The sequence below is a fragment of the Nipponia nippon genome, unplaced genomic scaffold, assembly GCF_047370975.1.
Source record: "Nipponia nippon isolate SJK-2023a ecotype South Korea unplaced genomic scaffold, ASM4737097v1 scaffold_36, whole genome shotgun sequence".
Lineage (NCBI taxonomy): Eukaryota > Metazoa > Chordata > Aves > Pelecaniformes > Threskiornithidae > Nipponia > Nipponia nippon.
This window is the reverse complement of record NW_028262354.1, coordinates 2437358-2455296: the sequence shown is the minus strand read 5'-3', so window position 1 is coordinate 2455296 and position 17939 is coordinate 2437358. Positions and strand designations below refer to the sequence as shown.

The 17939-nt window shown below is 52.3% G+C and overlaps 2 long non-coding RNA genes across 13 annotated transcripts in view; both read left to right on the top strand.

Annotated features, from left to right (window-relative positions):
* Window positions 1-5471, top strand: part of LOC148053906 (uncharacterized) — a 33054-nt gene extending 27583 nt beyond the window's left edge. For 6 of the 12 annotated variants that reach the window (XR_015707847.1, XR_015707844.1, XR_015707845.1 and 3 more), the window contains exons 4-5: window positions 1254-1417; window positions 5122-5463. This is a non-coding gene — a long non-coding RNA (uncharacterized LOC148053906). Of the gene's footprint in view, window positions 1-1253; window positions 1418-3729; window positions 3844-5121 lie in introns of all 12 variants that reach the window. The other 6 variants (XR_015707842.1, XR_015707839.1, XR_015707840.1 and 3 more) reach the window with 6 other exon arrangements.
* Window positions 5472-6271: 800 nt separating this feature from the next.
* Window positions 6272-17939, top strand: part of LOC148053905 (uncharacterized) — a 39040-nt gene continuing 27372 nt past the window's right edge. Inside the window, exon 1 of the long non-coding RNA XR_015707857.1 lies at window positions 6272-6346. This is a non-coding gene — a long non-coding RNA (uncharacterized LOC148053905). The remainder of the gene's footprint in view (window positions 6347-17939) is intronic.

Sequence of the window (17939 nt, the reverse complement as noted above, 5' to 3'; positions counted from 1 at the left end):
GGGGCAGCGGGATCTGGGGCGTTTGGCTCCATTCTCCCTTGCCTTTCAGCGCCGGCAGTGTCCTCGGCGCATACAGATCCCCCGTCCCTTTCTCCTCCTGACAAGTGCGCACATAAATAAATTACCCCACCGGGCGAGTGTGGAACAATCTGTCCCCTAAATTCTATTCATCGCCAGACAGGACCCATTATTCCCCCGATTAAAGCCGCTGGAGTAGCTTGCAAGGGTTACAGTTACTCTGTCAAACTGTAAATAAGACACTAAAAATAAAGGGCGCTGGCGAGAGAAGGGGGAAAGGGAAGCCAGACTAATGCCTGCTGCTAGGGAAACCGAATGAATCCCTAATGACGCCTGTGTACAAACTGCAAATAATGAAGGAAAAGTGACAAACAGACCTCGGCCGGGCTGCAGCGAGGTCCTCGCTTGATGGCGGCGGCGGGGACCCGCTCGCCCCTTCCTCCGGGGAGAGCCAACGGGGAGCGGGACCCCCTTCCCGCGCCCCTCCGAGCAAAGCGTTTAAGCCCTTGTGCTTAATCTACAGAAGGGTTTAGGTCTTGCGGGTGTGTTTGTTTTTCAGGCACAGAAATTGCCGCTGCTCGAGCCCGCATCCCTTTTTGAGGTTGCACGGGGAAAACGTCCATCGCCTGTGGCCTCAGGGCAGCAGGCAAAGAAGCATTAGTTTGTGCTCCACTGTTAGGAGCACTGCACAGAGCAACGATGTAGGACGGGGGGGGGTTAAGTCTGTCTGTCTGTCCAGAGCCCAGCCCGTGGGCAGCGGGGATGCAGCCCGGGCTCCTTCCCACCCGCAGCAGGTCATCGCTCTCGTGGCTGAGACGGAGCCCTGGAGCCCAGAGCCGGGTCTGCTCCTCGCTGCTGCCTGTGGCCGTGATAGATTGCAGGGAGGAAAGTCTCCAGCCCTAGAAAGCCTCTTTGGATAAAATCCAATTCCTTTCTTGCTGCTCTCTTACCAGCCAGCAAAGATGGGGATGTTCACCTCACAGCGGATCCTTCTTTTCCTCCTTTGATACCTTAGAACTGAAGAGGCGAGGCAAAAAATTATCAGCGATAGGCTCATCTTGGGTTTTTCTCAGTTCCAGAAGGACTGAGATGTGAGTTTTATTTCAGGTCCAGCTCAGATTATTCCCATCACCTGTGAAGGGGCTAAATGCTGGAATGCTCTGTGTTGCTCAGGATAAAATGCTGGAATGCTCCGTGTTGCTCAGGGAAATATTATTTGGATTCACGTTATGCAGGTGTGGAAAAGATGCAGCGAAGAGAGCTCCGAGCTGAGCCTCTCCAGGTGGATGCTCGCTGTCAAAAGGAGAACGCCAAGCAGAGAAAGTCTCGGTGGGGCCATGCACTACTGGGGACGCAGCAGATGTGTCACCGGGCTGGAAGCTGAGCTCTCATCCTCCAGGTCTGTGCGGATGCCACACTGCACATCCACCCTCCCGCACAGCCCAGCAGTGCCGGGGCATCTCAGGGACCTGATCTGCAAAAAGCACCGCGGGAGGGCATGAGCCGGGAGCACGGGGAGCGGTGAGATGCCAGCCCCTGCGGTGCGGGAGCTGCTGGGCATGGCGCTTGCCCCTTCTCCCACCGACAGCAAAATCGCAAGGGTGCTTGGGCAGGTAGAGGGGGTTTTAATGTGCTCCGGCTTGGTGTTTTCACAAAGCTCAGACATCTCAAAAGGGATTTTTCTGGCCAGCTGGACTTGTGTGGAGCCCAGTTGCATTTCCCAGTCAGGTCAAACCTGGGCTTAGCAGATTTCTTCCCCTTCCATCTTAGGAAAAAAAGCAAACCCCAACCCTTTTCACCCCCAGTTCCTGGCTGTGAAGCCTCATGACTCCACAGCAGCATTCCTGGGACCTTCCTGATGCACGGTGGTATGTGCAGAATTTCAAACAGCGGCACGTAGCTCCATGGCTCCCGTGCGCTCCCCTGGCTGGACTCAGTTACTTGGGAGAAACGCCAGGACAGAGCAGCAAGATTTATTATTGCTACTAGTAATAGCGTTGTCTGTGTAGCACCCGTAGACGCAGGTAGGTGTGTGTAGGGGGTGGTGAAGGAAGAGCTGTGCTCCTGTCTCTCCTCTCCAAAATTTACCAGCTTAGTTGGAAAAAAAGAGCAATTTGGAAAAAGGCTCCTAACCAGCCAGGGCTGAGCAAGTCAAACCCAAACCTGGGTTGTCCTGGGGCTCCCCAGCCATGGAAATGGGCAGCTCTTCATGAAACCTGCTCCCTGGAGCTCGCCTTTAGGAGAGGGATGGGCTTAGAGACCCTGATCTCATCCCGGCAGAGGGTTTTGCTCCCGTGGGCTTTGCTCTCTTGGCAGGGATGGCTTTGCCTCAGGACTCAGGTCCTGGGAGAAGCGCCAGTGCCAGGGATGCACTCGGGAGTATTCAGCTCCCCTTGAGATCGCATCAAGAATGGCAAGACTTAATAAAAACGAACTTACTTGCCTTTTCCTACCTGAATCTCTTGGGTCACATTTTTCAAGGTTTCTCTCAACCTGTAAAAATATGATTATTGCTATTTTTTTTTTTTTTTTTTAATGAAAGCTATGTTTCCCCTCCATGTTAATCACCTGGCTCCAGAAACTGGAGATTTAGCGTGGTGTTTTATGGGACTGGCAGTTGTTGGCCCTTGAGCAAAGCACATCTTGGCCAGGTTTGCCCTAGAGCCACCTAGATGAGGAAAATCAGACCGTCCTCGGTATTTAATATCTTTATACCAGTTCTGAGAAGATCCCGTGCCTACCTGTCACTGTTTCTTTTCCCCAAAACACCTGAATGTGGTTTTTTTTATGTCAGTGGATATAATCTAGACGTGTCCATAAACCAGAAGCTGGCAGCTCGCTCTTCTCTTACTCGGGCATTCAAAGATCGCTCAGCAAGGTCCAAAGGGCTTGTGGAGGCTGCGTTTCAGTAACACCACTGCCAGTCCCCTTCCCTTTCCAAGGATTAGGATGAGGCAAATACCTTCACTTTGGTTTAATTCTAAATACCTGATTTTGAAGGTGTTTGCTGGCCCAGCATGCTCACAATGCACACACGTTTGCAATAACAGCCAGGTACCTTGCGCGGCTAAATCACTCTGGCTTTTTTTTTTTTTCATTATAACCTCCTTTTAAAGCACGTTTAAATGCTTCCCCGCAGGCTCATGCGAGGGCTGTTAAGGGCTTCATTTGAATAAATAAGTGCATAGGTACAGGAGGAACATCACCATAACCCCCTGGAAACCCCAGCGCCAGCAATGGCATCAGAGGACTGGCGAGTGGGAGAAGGGGCTCGATGTTATATATTCCATAAAGTAGAGTAATTAAGTATTACTAGTTTTGATGACTTCAAACAGAGTGACTCCAGGAAATAAGCCCCTTCTTTATAATTAGTGGGATTTCCTCTGCATCAAACGGAGAGATTGATTCTTTAATCTGCTCACATGCTTTTGATTTGGTCTTTCAGCTGCTTGTACCAACTGCTTCCACTCCCTGCTCTTGCCGATAAAACCTTGCAAAGGAGATTTTAGGAAGGCATGACCTGAGTTGAGGTCTAGGATTTTCTTTGTGTGTGGCTGTTTTGTGTATTCTTAATTTGCCAGAGAAGATGATGATCATGATGATAGCAAAAATAAAAAAATAACATAGACACAGATTTTTAACATCCACGTATGTTTAGGTCAAATAATTGGGGTTTGAGGGTTTTTTTTTGTTGTTGTTTTCTCTTCACAGCACGCTTTTTAGCTCTGGTGCATGCTCTTTAAGACCTGCAAAGATCATTTCGGCTACCTGTCCGCAGTAGCCCTGAGCTGTCCCAAGTGGGTTGTACTGCAAAATGCTGCTCTGGTAAGAGAGCACAGACCTAACGCTGGGCTTTTGGCATTTCGAGGGCTCAGTTAAAATAAGGACTTGGTTCCTTAAGGACTTGGGATGTGCAGAGGAAAGAGGCCCCTTTTCTAGAGTATTTCAAGTGTTTGGTCCTGATTTCGGACTAAACCCAGGAACTTTGGAAGCTCTGTCTGAAATAAAATCCCTCCAAATGTTGCTTCTTGCTAAATGAAGAGTTCAGGAGGGAGCAGGAACTGGCTGAGCAACCAGATCCTTCCTGGGCATCTCCACGGGGTCGGCAGCGCCGTACCAGTCGTATGCGACACGCAGTCTGGGGTCTGTGCTGGTTCCAGGCACGGACTGAGCCTACCCCGTGCTACCCCCACCTCCAAAATAGCTCAGATCTTGAATCATCCCAGCAAACAGCCCCCGGGCTGGATTTCTTTCTGGTCTGTGAGGTTCTTCTGGGACTTTGAGGAGGGAAAAAAGGGGGAAATTTGGGACTGTGTTGTTTTCCGGCCACTTTTTGGTCCTGTTGGAAATGTGCAGCATGGGCAAGGCAGGGGCTCGTGGTGCTGCACCTTGACTGCATCCCTTTGGGTGAAAATCGGAGGACGATGCTCTGCAGGGGGTCGTTTTGGTAGCTGCAGAGCAGGGACTGGCATCCCAACCACAACCCCTCTTTTCTGGGGCTGGCATCGCTCTCGGTGCATCTCCCACAGAAACAGGGTGGGGAAGGCAAGCACGGGGCTGTCCCCACCACGTTTTGGTGGTCCCAAGCCTGCAGGGAGGAGCTGTGGGAAGGGGGTCGTACTCGAGCTCACCTGGAGCCAGGATCAGGCCCGGGGGCACGAGGGAATAACTGCGGAGCAGCCGGTTTAGTATGCCCCTCGCAAGCCTCCCCGTGTCTGGAGCAGTGTCGAACACAGATCGTATAATTAGGGGCCCGGTGAATACGTAACTGTACAATTATGCAAATAGTGATCAAAATCACTGTTTTCAGCAGAAATGCCTGAAGATCAAGACAGAAGCTTCATGCAACCTTAATTTAATCTGGTCCTGCAGGAGTGGGGAGGTCTGATGGATGACCCAACTTCGTGCCTGCCTGTGTTTAGCAAGGCTGGGGTGGGAGGTGGGGGACAGGAACGCCGGAGCATGCTAAGTGAGGGCTCTGCGCGGCCGGCGAGAGGGAAAAATGGCACTGGGATCATGTTAGCGTGTTGGCAAAGCAGGAAAAAAATAGCAGAAATGGAAGTGCTGATGTTTACAGTGATTTTCTTTTTCTTTTGATTTCAGGTGAAGAACACAAGGCTGGAAGAAAAAAAAAGAAGAAAAGAAAGAAAAAAAGTCTCCAAACCCCGGAAATCTGTGTTAATTGCTTATGAATGTCTCTGTCTAAAAAATTATCGAATTGATGTTGTCGTGCTTTTTTTTGACAGCCTGTCTGTTACATTTTTTTAAAATATTCATGCACCGAAATCTAATTACTAGGCAAATTTAATGATAATGAAATGAAGGCACTTTAGCAGAAAGCACAGGGCCTTGTTAATGTTTTCTCAGCCTCTGTCTTGTTCATATTTTTAAAATTATTTTTTTTTACAACTGCCTTTCTTGCATATATAAAAAAAAAAAGGATTGCTGAAAATAAAACTTGGATTGCTGAAAATGTTTGTGGTGGCTCTGTTTATAATGATGGGGAATTTGCAAGGTGATTAAAGGTGTTTTGAAAAAATCAAATGAGCCTAACCTAATCAGATAAGGCAGATGAAATATTATTATTAGAGAGGTAACATTAAGAGCGTGCCTGGAGGCTTTAACGACGATGAAGACCCTAGTGCGCTGGCTGAGGTGCGCATGCAGAGGCAACACCACCTTTGCCATCCTCTGGACCTCTCCAGCCCCTCTTTCCAGGGCATAGCCCTGTCTGTGTCCTCCGTAAGCCAGGCCTGGCTGGATAGAGCACGCACGTGATGGCTGGAGTGTGGTTGTGATTAACGGTGAATGCATGTGATGGTTGGAGCACGCACATGATGGTTGGAGCACGCATGTGATGGCTGGAGCATGCATGTGATGGCTGGAGCATACGTGTGATGGTTGGAGCACGCACGTGATGGTTGGAGCATGCACGTGATGGTTGGAGCATGCATGTGATGGTTGGAGCATGCACGTGATGGTTGGAGCATACGTGTGATGGTCAGATCATGCACCAAGCTCCCGCCACCCCAGCTCCACCTGCTCTAGGTCCCTCCTGCACCCCAGCTGGGTAGGGATCAAGCAAAGTGCTAGCAGCTGGGTAGTGGAAACAAGCTGTCGTCCCACCCATGGGCCTGAGGAGATGACAGCTGAGCCCCGTGAGCAATCAGGGCAGGGGCCAGCCTGGGCTCCTGGGGCTGGTGCTGTATTTAAAGGAGGGCATGGAAGGGCTCTGGCTTCCCTCTGTTTTCATCTCGGCTTCTGACCTTGCAGCAGGCTGCGGTGTGCATCCATGCCGACGCTGGTCCTCCTGCACCTCAGCTCTCAGGTTGGTCTCTGTTATTTTTACGTGCTTAAAGGTCTGGCTGTTTTCTTGCTGAGGATTCTGCTAAAGCTTTTACCGAGTGGGTTGGTGACCCTAATCGTCTTTGTAGGGTCTGCTCTTCTGGAAGACCTTTGTGAAATTGCTTTTGCAGTGGTTGGAGTGCCCTAGTGAAGGCGGTGTAGGTGGGAAGGGGTGTGCAGCTGGACTTGCTGGCTGCAAGTGGCTGGAAAATGGGACCCTGACATGGGGTGACTGAAGGCCAAGCTGGCACGATGGGTCTCGTACCCCTCAGGTATCCCCAGCAGGGCTCAAAGCATGAAGTCTCTGTGGTCCTTGTTCCCGTGTGCCTGGTAGGAATGAAGTGAGATGGGAATCTGGGAATTTGCAGACCTGGCTGGGAATGTGGGTAGGCAGAACTGGCTTTTTCTCCCCAGCAATGCTGCTCTTTGCATGCTGGGAGGGCAGCAGTGACAGCTCAGTGGGTTTGCACGGCTGTGGGAGGACCATTAAAGGCCAGGACATGTTTTGGACCTCTCTTGACTTGCAATCTCCCTGCTCCCTCGGTGAAGGCAAGGGTTCCTGCTTGGTCCTCCTTGCCCTGCAGACCAGCTTTCCCGGCTGTGGCAAACCTGCTCCTGGACCACGTTAATCACCTTAATCCTTTCTGCAGCCATTCCCTGGTGAAAGGCTTCCTGACACCATCTCTGAACTGCTGCCTTTAACTGCGGAGGGATCAGCCTTCCCCAGAGGCGAAGGGAAGATCATTGACCCCCTTCATGCCTCTGGTTTCCACATCTCCTGTAGCAAAGGCTTGTACACTTGTAGGGCTGAGCGGAGGATGGGGAGAGCTCCCTGCCTGCTCCTAAATCTGCTGCCACACAGATTTGGGGTCTGGATTTCCAGGCTTGCAGTGAGGCAACTCAAGGTCTTTGCCAAAGATCTGGTTCCCTTCTCTCCATCCTGCCAGAGGAGCCTGTCCCCATCATCAGTGGTGCTTCTACCCATGATGAAGTGTTGTGGCAGGAGGTGTCCAGTGAAATGGGAAGGGGTTTCAGACTCTGTTGTGGGGGTCTCCAGCTCCAGGACCCCACAAATGCCTTTATTAAAGACTTTTGCATCCCTTTTCTGTGCTTCTCCACCTGTCCCTCTTGTCTCCTAAAGTGCTTTGTGGGGTTGTTCCCTGCCCTTCAGCTCATCTCTCGGGCTTTCCACAGGGGAGCAGAGCAGTCCCTGGCTTCACTACGTGCGGGGAGCAGTTTGATGCTAAGCTCTGTGCTGAAAAAAACCCTTTCCGAGTGGACTCGGGAGCGCTCACAAACTTGCACATTTGCACACATCCGTGTTTGTTTTACAGAGCTCTTTGAGCTGCATTTATCCTGCCAAAATGACAGTTTTCTATTAGAGAGCTGCAGCCCGGCACGATGATTATAATTGTCACTAATTTCTTTCTTTTGCAATCAGGTTTGTACCTTGACACACTGGCATAAAATGAGGCAGATTTCCCCCCCCTCCAGGGCAAGGCTGGCTCTCAAAATGTTTGTAAAGCCCTGATTTCTTTGGGGGAAGCTGCTGCTGCTGCTCTGGGGTGTCTCTGAAGAGATGTCCCGGTTTATGGTGAGGCAGGGGCAATATTAGCAATGCGCAGACCACGAGCCGGGGACTGGGGATGGTCCATGCAAGCACCTTCTGAAGGGGCAGGCGCTCTTCAAGAGCAGGTAAATCCCAAACCCATCCTAGAAAAGGCGGGATGGGGGGATGAAAGGCTCTGCCTGCTTTGGGCTGGAGAGTCCCAGGGCTCTGCACCGGGGTCCTCCCGCACCCGTGCACCCAGGGCAGAGCCTCCCGCCGGTGTCCTCGGTGAGGGTGACCCCCTGCTTTGCTGGCTGGGCTTTTTCCACAAAAACCCTGTTAAAGTGGTGTAAATGGGATGTAGTGGGCAGGAAGGCAACCGGTGGGAGGAGTGGAAAGAGGCTGTGGGGCTCGTGAGGGTTCAGAGAAGGGGGTGAGAAGTGCTTCTGAATTGCTCCTGCATTTCTACTGGGGTCATGAGAGGAGAATTTGGCCCTCTTATTTATTTATTTTTTTAGCTTAAGCCTCTGAAGAGTGTGCTGCAGAGATTCCCAGGGGGTATCGGTTGGCAGGAGTCCCATGATACCCTCAAAAATATCCCCCCAAACAGAAATAACTCGGTAAAACAAAGCGGTGGATTGTTCAGCCAACTAAAATTACCAGCATGTCAAATAAAATATGTACAGCATTAAAATAAAATTTGCATTGCAATAATGCTTTATTAAGCACATTAGGAGATTAAAAGAATCAACCCATTTGTTCCCATTCATGTTGCGTCAGGATTTGCATTTCTTTTTTCCCCCACCTCCAAGTAGCCCCTCTCCCCTTGCTTGTTTGGCGAGTGATTTTTTTCTCAAGGAACCTTGCAAAGATCTCCCCCGAAAGAAGGGGTGGGTGCGTGTGTATATGCTGAGGGTTTTTTTTTTTAATCAAAGCACTTGACTCGGTTGTGTGTTTGTCTGCATGAGTGTGCAGCAGAGGAGGGGTGGAATGGAGAAGAAAAGATTTGTCTGCTTCCATTTCAGCTAAAATGGTTAATTAAGACAATAGAGGCTATATAACAATTGGGGCCGGGGCTGTGAATGGTTGTCTAGACTCTATAGTTCAGCTGCAACTTCTCCGTCGGAATTTTAACTTGGCCGGGCTGGTTTCCCCTCCCCTCTTTCCCCGCCTCTCAGCTCATGTCCATAAGTTCCCTTTTCTCTTTTGTTTGTTTTTTTTTGTCCTTAATCAATCTTTTGAGAGATCGGGGCAGGATTGACAGCTCTGCCTGTCTGAGGTCTTGTGTTTGCCACGGTGCTGCCTTCCCAGCACCGAACGGGAGGCGTTATTGTTAGCGGAGCCGCTCTGCTCCCGGACGGGCCCGATCCTCACACCGGGAGAGGGGCTGAGACTGGGTCTTGGGGTTCAGTGGAGGGGGACCATGGCATAAATGGGAGAGAATTATTTTTAATGCTGGAAGCCTTGGAAAGTGCTGGGGAGGAAAGGGGGGGGGGCTGGTGCTCAGTGTTTTGAGGTCCTGGTATGGAGGGTGCAGCCAGGGTTCCCTGGGTTGCATAGCTCTGGCTCTTGCAGTCCAGATTATCCTGAGCTGGGGCTAATCCTGCTCTTGGGATCTCTGTGGGGCCGGCGGATGGGGCTTGACAGTGTGAAGCCAAGTGCTACTGGATGGCTCTGCTGGGCAAGCTGTCCCCTGCCAGCGCAGCCACCTTGCTGCCGCACACCTTGAGCGGAATTGGGTGTGTGGATGTTGCAAAGAGCTGCTCTGGCCCCAGTAACACCAGCCTCCCCCAGTCAGCCTCATAGCTCCTCCTTGGTCTATTAAACCTCCTGAGATACCTCCAGGCTTTCAGGAGAAGCAACATGAGCAGGGAGAGGTGGGCAAGAGACCTCAAGTGGCACCCAGATTTTCCACTTCCAACATTTCCCTTTGGGAACTGCTTCAAAAGTATCCTCAAAGCACCTAAGAAAGGGCATCCTGGGGCTTCAGCTTGCGGCACAGGGATCTGGTAAAACACTCAGGCTCTGTAATTCTGAGATCAACCTAAAATCTTGGTCCTCAGAGGAGGATGGGGGCTGTTACTGGAGCAGCTCCCCCAAAGCCTGGGGCTGCTCCCCGTAGCTGAGGTATGGGCACCGCTGTCGGGGTCTCGCAGCTTGGGGTGTCCCCCACCCGTGCCACATTGGGACTTCTCAGTTTTTGTCACATATGGGGCCTCAAACCTCTCTTTCTTCCATAAGGAAAGCCTCCCGTTGGGCTGGAGAAGCCTGGCTGGTGTCTAGGTGGCTTTAAAGGCAGTCTGAAGTGGCTGCACTATTATAATGGCATGCACAGCAGGAGGGAACCTCTCCGGAGGAGGACGCGGGGATGCAGCCACACGCTTGAAATATGGGCGAGATTATTCCAACTGCATACATGCAAATGAGGCCCGTCTGTAGACAGGAGAGACAAAAGGTCATTAGCTTCCCATGTAGAGCCCTTCGTGCAGGGCCTAATTTACTGTCTTTCGAACCCTTTTCTACAAATCTTGCATTTTTAGACTTAAAATGGTGATATTTTGGCAGTTTTGATAGGTGTTGAACAACTTGGGGTTTATTAGATATTGTGGGACGTGTAGCGAGCGGGAAGGATGTGCAAGAGTTCAGCTTCTCCTCAAAAGCAGATGTTTGAGACTCATTACGTACTGCAGGTTGGCTTGTAAATTGAAGCGTACTTCAGGGCCTCCTGAAATACAAGGTCCCCCAGGTTTTTTCCCCAAAAACATGAGTTTCTGCCTGCCCGAAAGCTTGCTAGCAGCTCTTGCGAACTTTTTTGATTCCCCCAGATGATGCTTGATTTCTTAGGTGAAGCTGGGGGGGTGGCGGATTGCGTGGCCGTCCCTGCTGAGCTGGATGCGGCCGCTGGACCCGAGCGAGCCAGGAGCATCCCTGGGGCAAGGGGCAGCCCTGTTGTCCCTGCAGCACCCATCCCTCCTCTGGGTGAGTGGCATCGGCTGCCTGTTTTCACAGAAACGCGTGGCTGAGCTTCCCATGGATCCAGAAGCATCCTTGTGCTCAGAAAACCCTGCCCTGGGCTGGGGAGAGGCGGCTGCTCATGCTGCTCTTTCCCTGTGCAATTTGGGAAGAGTAGGATGTTTTGGAGGCTCCTGCAGCCCTTTGTGAACCCCTTCGGGGGCTGAAGGGACCTGGGCTGGATCCAGCCCAGTCTGCTCAAATGCTGCTTCCAGCAGGGTTTGGCAGAGGGAGCTTCCCCGTTGATGTTTTCGGTGCTGCTGCTTTGGGCACTGAAGTAATGAGGGAGACTGGCAGTATTTCCCTGGGGGTCCTTACATTTTTAATTTTGGCTGCTGTGCTCGCTACCAAGGTCCCGTGGGAAGGGGTTAGGGTCACCCTCGAGCACCGAGGTGGGATTCAGTGCCACCAGCTCCTCGCAGGCAGGGCGGTGGGGTGGGTTATGTGGTCTGGTTTGTCTGGCGGAAGGGCGAGGGTGCTCTGGGTGGTGGGATCCCTGCGGCCATCCCTGGGTGCGGGACTGAGGGTGCTGTCCCCGTGGCCGGGGCTGCGAGCCGGTGCGGCTCCCGCCAGCCCTGCCTCCCCCAGCCCGGGATTGAGAGTTTATTCACGCACTAATCAAAGTGACATGATGGTCGTGGCAGACTAAAGCCATTCACTCCCCGAGCTGGCGAGGTCGGGAGGTCGCCCAAGTTCGCAAGAATGGGGCTTTTGTGATGCAGATCGGCAGAGAGCGGCCAGACGAGCGTGGCAGGGTCCCCCCCACCGCCACGACGTCGAGTGGGACCGATGCGCCGGCATGGGCCAAAGTGGGGGGCTCCTCTACTCCCTGGGGCAGCTGGGGGCATGATGGTGGGGGATGCTGGCCCTGTGCTGTTCATGGGGTGGGTTTGGAGGCTGGGGGTGCTCCTGCAGCCCAAGGAGGAGGTTAGCAAACAATCTGGGGTGCGTGCATCCCTGCAGCCAGGCTGTACGGTGCTGTGGGGCCAGGGGATGCTTGGTCCTGGTGTGGGGCCACCTTGGAGCAGACACCCAGCTCCCCCTGCTTGCACGTGGGGTTGGGAAGGGGATGGCTTTTGGGTCGCTCTTCCCAGCACTGCTGCACCTATGTCGGCTTGGTCTGGGCTATGCCTGCAGTCCTGGCCCTGCTGCTGGGGTCTGGGGGGGCTGTGTGGGGCCAGGTGGACCCCTGAGACCCCCAGGGTGTCTGTGGGGATCAACCGAGCTGTCGGGGGCGAGGAAACCCCATGCTGCGCTCCTGAGGACCTAACCCAGGACCTGCTGCATTCGTCAGGGGAAGGGAAAATGCTGCTGTGCAGGAGGGATAAGGCACGAAGGGCTCATTCCTGAGCCGAGAAACTGCCGTTCTCCACCGGCCTTTAAGCAGCGATACATCCCCTCCGTCCACACTCCCTCTGCTCAGGCAAGGTTAGACTCAGCCTAGTGCACTGCCTGTGCGTGGCCATTTGGTAGCTTTACCGATGCGATGACAATTTTACACCTCGAAAGCTTAGCAAACCCCCAACCCAATTTTTATAATTGGCTCTTGACCAAAATGAGAGTTTCTTTGAGGGTGTTTGGAACAAAGCACGCTGATGGCAGGGGCACCCTGAACCACAAAAGGGCTTGGCTTTGATCCTTTCTGCTTTTATTGTCAGTGGAGGTAAAATAAATGGTTTAAAAATTAAATTGGTGAGAGGTTTTTGAAAATTTAAGAAATACTTTCACGGCAGATTTGAGATAGCGGCTGTGTTCAGGCCCCTCTGCGGGTGCTGATGTGAGCCATGAGGAGTGAGTTCAGTTTAGATTTGAGGAGTGTTCTGCAGAGGGAACTGGCTAAAAATAATCACTAATAAATTTGGTCAAAACTGAGTCCTTTTTGCTGAAATGGGAAGCTTTGGGAGGAAATGTCCCACAAAATGAAATTCTCGGTGGGGGGCGGGGAGGGGAAAACTGCAGGGGGATTTGTCACAAACCATGAGCAAATTCTGCAAGAAACAGGGAGGTTTCCCCTTTCTGGAAGTGAAAAAGCAGATTATAAGCCCAAAGTGCTGGGTTTTTTTGACTAATACAGTTGGGTTTTTTACTCATTGATGTAAACCTGGAGTGTCCTGGGGCTGCTTGGGTCTTTGCTGTGGTGGGACAAGGGCTCAGCTGTGCAGGGCGGGCGATGGATCGTGGGTGCTGCTGCGAGACCTCCGCCGGCTGCCCTGATAGAGAGATATGTCCAGTGGCAGGGCATGAAATCTGCTTGAATGGGTGACTCCCAGCTCGCGCCGTCCAATGAGCCTGAAATGACTAAATTACCCCTTTGCTGCCCCCGAGGTCCCTCCCGGGCTGGCGAGGGCGGGCGAAGCTGCTCTGCTCAGCACGGGGAGGTTTTGGGGCCAGGTCCTTGCTTGTGTTGGGATGAGCTTGCTCAGCAGTTGGGGAAAAATGAGCTTCTACCTCTCCAAGTCATGTCTTACATGTAATTTTAGCTGTATTTGAGATGTATTCCATAGCATTTTTGCTGCTGTTCAAGCTGGCAACTTCCTATTCAACCTGGTTCTGTAATGAAAGGGATGTGTGCGAGCAAATATGCCTCTGCCCGCTTCTCCATCTCCCCAAAATCCCTGTTGGGACCCGTTGGCTGCAACTCTGGATTTAGCCCACGGCTGCCTGCAGTGCTGGGGAGGAACGGACGGAGAAGAGCAGGGAGGGATTTACCCCTCCAATTTTCCCATCTCTGCTTTTTTTTATTATTCTAAGGAGCCTTTTGGTGCTTCCTTGGTGGCGTTTGGGAAGATGGAGAGAGAGGAGGCCAGAAGGTGAGGGCTGGTGGGACGCAGAGCAGTCCTTCCCAGGGCTGTGCCGCGCTTGGGGAGGGGGGATGTAATTTCAAGTGCAAAATGAACCGGAGAACGACCATCTCCCTTGGACAGAGAAAGCGAAGGCAGAGGCACAAAGGGGTGGGCTTTCTTCTTTTTTTTTTTTCTGGGGGAATACAATGTGATGAATTCAGCGCGAGGGCCAGCGCCACCCTTTAATATACTTTCAGCTAAACAGGGGTTTCTATGGCAGCCGGGAGAACCAGGCGAGCCCTGAAAAGATGTTTGTGCAGAGCTTTGCCAATGGCATTTGTGGCGAGGGGCACCGGTGCCAGACGGGTAACGCTGCGCAGCCACTCATCATGCGGTGACAGCCTCCCGGTCCCCCACCACCACCCCAACGTTTCTGGGGTTTTAATGCCCTCAGACAAAAGGGGCGGCAGCGTTAACCCGGGATGTGGCTGGCATCGGCCCGGCACCGTTGCCTGTGCCATTGTGGCGGCTAAAAATCTGCTGGGGAAGCAGCCGTGTGCTGGGGGGAGCAGGAGGCAATGCTACCCCCAGGCAGGTGCTGGAGGGTGGGATGGAGAGGAGGAGCAGGGGACTGAGTCTGCCAGGACTTGGCCATCCCTCCAGCTCTATCCTATTTTATTTCCTATGGTTGGAAGCGTTTTCCAAAAAAAACCAGATGAACTAAAAGGATTGGTGTGGAGTTTTTCCTCCAGTTGCACTGCTTGGTGCTGGTTTGCCTGGTACCAATCGCACGCAGAGCGGTCAGTATGGAGGACCAAGAGCCTCCCTTGCTCCCATTGCTTTCTCCTGGAAGGAGCTTTGATGTGAGATGGTGGCGTGGAAGGGGGAGTGAGCCCCAGCTCTGCCCTCGGGGATGCCGCAGCGTGAGCCGTGACCAGCTGCAGGGCTCCGGATCGCCCATCTTAGCACGGTTTTGCAGTAGATCTCCAACATTTTGTGGCACCCTCCCGCAAGGGAGCGGGCTGGGAGCAGCCCCTGCGTGGCCACTGCCTCTCCAGCAGCTGCAGGTTGGGTTGCTGCTCTGCCTCATCCACGAGCTCTTTGCTGCTGCGGTTCCCCTAGATGATTTCTCTTTTTTTGCATAGAAAGGCTTTGAATTTGCTTTTCTCCAGAGCAAAGCTGCCTGTTCTGGCAGCATCAGCTGCCCCTACCAAAGGTCTGGAGCCTCTGCTCCCTGGTGTAGGGACAGAAGTGCTGCTGTTGGGGTAAATCCTGGGTTTTGGTGGGGTAAATTGGGACTGTTGCCACTGAAATGGCTGCAGGGGAGGCAACCTGACCATGCTTCTTCTGGTGCCGCTCCCTGCGACGCTGCATCGGCTACAACAAGTAGTTCCAGATGGTCCCTTCCCCCATCCCATGGGACCTCCTCATGCTTGTCCTCTCCAAAAGCTCCCTCTCCCCCACCAAAAAAGTGTTCTCCAACTTGCTCCTTTCCCATGGGCATTTCCATTCCTGATCTTTTGTTGTTGTTGAGAAAACATTTCGAATTAGATTTTTCCTGAGCGGGGTTCCTATAGTTTCAAGACTGATCTCATTAAGACAGCCGGAAGGGGAACTGGGTGTTTTAAATTCATTGGCAATACTTGAGGTTTTTCTTCCCTTCTCCTTCCCCCTTTCTTCCACTTCTGAGGAAGAACAAGAGCTGAAACTTCAATGTTTTTCTCCGAGTGAAATTGCAAAGTAAATTACTTTAGACTCTACAATGTGAAATATTAAAATGAAAAGTGATTTTTTTTTAAACAAGCTCAGTGTTCCTTCTTGAAAAGCCCAAAGCAAAATGTGTTGATCGCGTTTCAGTGCTTCTCCCTTTTTCAAAACAAACTCTTTGTAGAAACGGACTGCGTTTATGCGTGACATCTTGCTTTTGATGAATTGTCATTTTCCATCAGAAAAATGTCCAGCCAGCTCCACCCACTGAGCCATGTGTTGGTGATATCCCCAACTGCTTCAGTTTGTGCACAACCAGAGAGAAGAGCCCTGCAGCCCCTAGTGAAGGAGTGCTCCCACCCCAGGCCAGTCCAGAGAGTCAAATCCCCCAGTTGACACCAGTACAAGCCAAGATGCCACCGGGGCAGCTCTTGTGTGCCGAGGTTTGGCCAGGTTTGGGGTGCTTGTGTGCAAACCCAGCTGTTTTCACCCTTGAACTCCAGGCTGTCCCTTGCCACTGCTCTTTTCCATCTGACCTGGGATGCTCAGCTTGCCCCAGGGGTGCAGGATAGGGTGTTTCCCTCCTGCCTCCAGCACGGTTTGGGGAAAAACTGAGCAGCTCCAGGCTCAGGGAAGGTTTTCTTGAAGGTTTTCATGCTATTGCTCATTCTCTGATGGGTAAATGTGGTTACCTGCGTCCCCCAGAAGAGCCGCTGTCTGGTGTCCCCACGGTGAGAGCTCCCCTGGGCTGAGCAATGCCTGCAGGGTTTGGGGTAAAAGGGCTGGGATGAGGCTGCACCCGTTTTCTGCCTCTCCTGGCAGCTCTGAGCACCCAAGGCGTGCAGAGGAGGCTCATTTGCTTGCTCCAGCAAGAGATGGCCTGGTCTGGCGTGCCCTCCACACCCCCCAAAAAAACCAAACCAAAACCGGGCATGGAGGAGGTAAAAGCTGCAAATAAATCGCACCGGCACCCCCAGAAATCAAACAGCACTCTCAGGAGGAAGGCCCTGCGCTGCTTGAGCTATTCTTGCCAAATGCTTGGCTCGGTGCAGAGAGAGGGTTATTTTTTTTTTAAAAGCATAATTGTGTTTTCTGCAGGAAAATCAGGTGGGGATCAGATGGGGCTGTGCAACAGCCCTGCCTTCCCCTGCCTGAAAATTTGAGCCTTTTGGCTGGTGACAAGAGGTTTCTGAAAGGAGGGGGGAGAAGAGCAGCAGCGGTGGCTTTGCCCCACCGAGGAGGAGGGCGGCGGGTGCTTGCCCTGTGTTCAACATCAGCAAATTCCCTCGCCCTGTGTGCACCCCCAGAGCCGAACCCACCGGTGCCTGGGTTGGGTTACAAGCAGAAAGCTGAGCGGGCGGGTGGCCTGATGCCGGACTCCCTTTTGAGCACGTTGGGGACAAGGGAGGTGACAGAGCCAGGACTTTGGGGACTGGGAAGGTGATGGAGCAGCCGGGAGCATCAGGCAGGGCTGAAAGCAGCTCCGGGAGCCTCTACCGGTGCCGGCCCTGGAACTGCAGTGCAACCCCGGCACCGCACGGAGAGGAGTCGCGGAAAGGCGGAAAATGGGAGAAAAAAAATAAATGCCAGCCCTGTGTGGCGGTGGGCCAGGCTGGCGGGGACGAGCAGCCCCAGCTTGGATGCGGTGACATGGGGCAGGATGGGCAGTGATGCTCTCAGCAGAGCAATGGGCTGGGGGCCAGATCCTGCCCTTGCTGGGCCTATTCAGCGCTAACCATCTCCTGGGTTGCAGCAGGGTGCTGCAAGAAAATTGAAAGGGTTAAAATTGTAACTATTTTAACGGTTAAAAGCTTGGTTAAATGGTTTAAAGCGGGATTTGCTTTTGGGTTGCAGTGCCTGGGTGGGAAATGGGGGTGTGCTGGCTCTGTGATAGGCGTCCCTTGGGCAGGGGCTGGGGGCTGCAAATCCCGTCCCTCCTCATCCCCGTCCTCCACCAGCGGCTTTTGCAAAAACAGCGAAACCGCCCCGAGCTGCTCCTTCCCTCTTACCCCTGGCCAGGGCGAGAGGGAGGCTCGGAGGGTGGGAAGCGCCACGTGGCTCCGAACCGGCTGAGTGACCCTGTGACTGTCAATAAGGACTCAAATAATTTTAAATATATTTATTTGCCTTGTTCTGGCTGTAGCTGCTGTGCTCAGCAGAGACCGGCAATAGCTGCAGGAGGGCTGGTTTGTCTTTCCTGCTGGAATTGCTGAAACCTCTTGCTCAGAGTGGGTTGGGAGATCCCTGCCTTCACCTGTAAAAAATTTTGGCAAAAAAATAAGTGCCACTGAGGAGAGGGGGCATGCTAAATTTTTTTAATGGAACAAGTGAATTCTTTTAAACTTTTGTCAAGCAAAAAAATCAATAGTTTCTTGTATTTAAACCAAAAAAAACACTCTTTCAGTAAACTAGATTTTTTTGTCATGAAATATCCGTATAGACATAGTTAGCATTTGACAAAAATATTGCGAAAACATCACAAAAAAAAGGTAAAAATGTACTCGAGATATTTTGACCAGATCTGA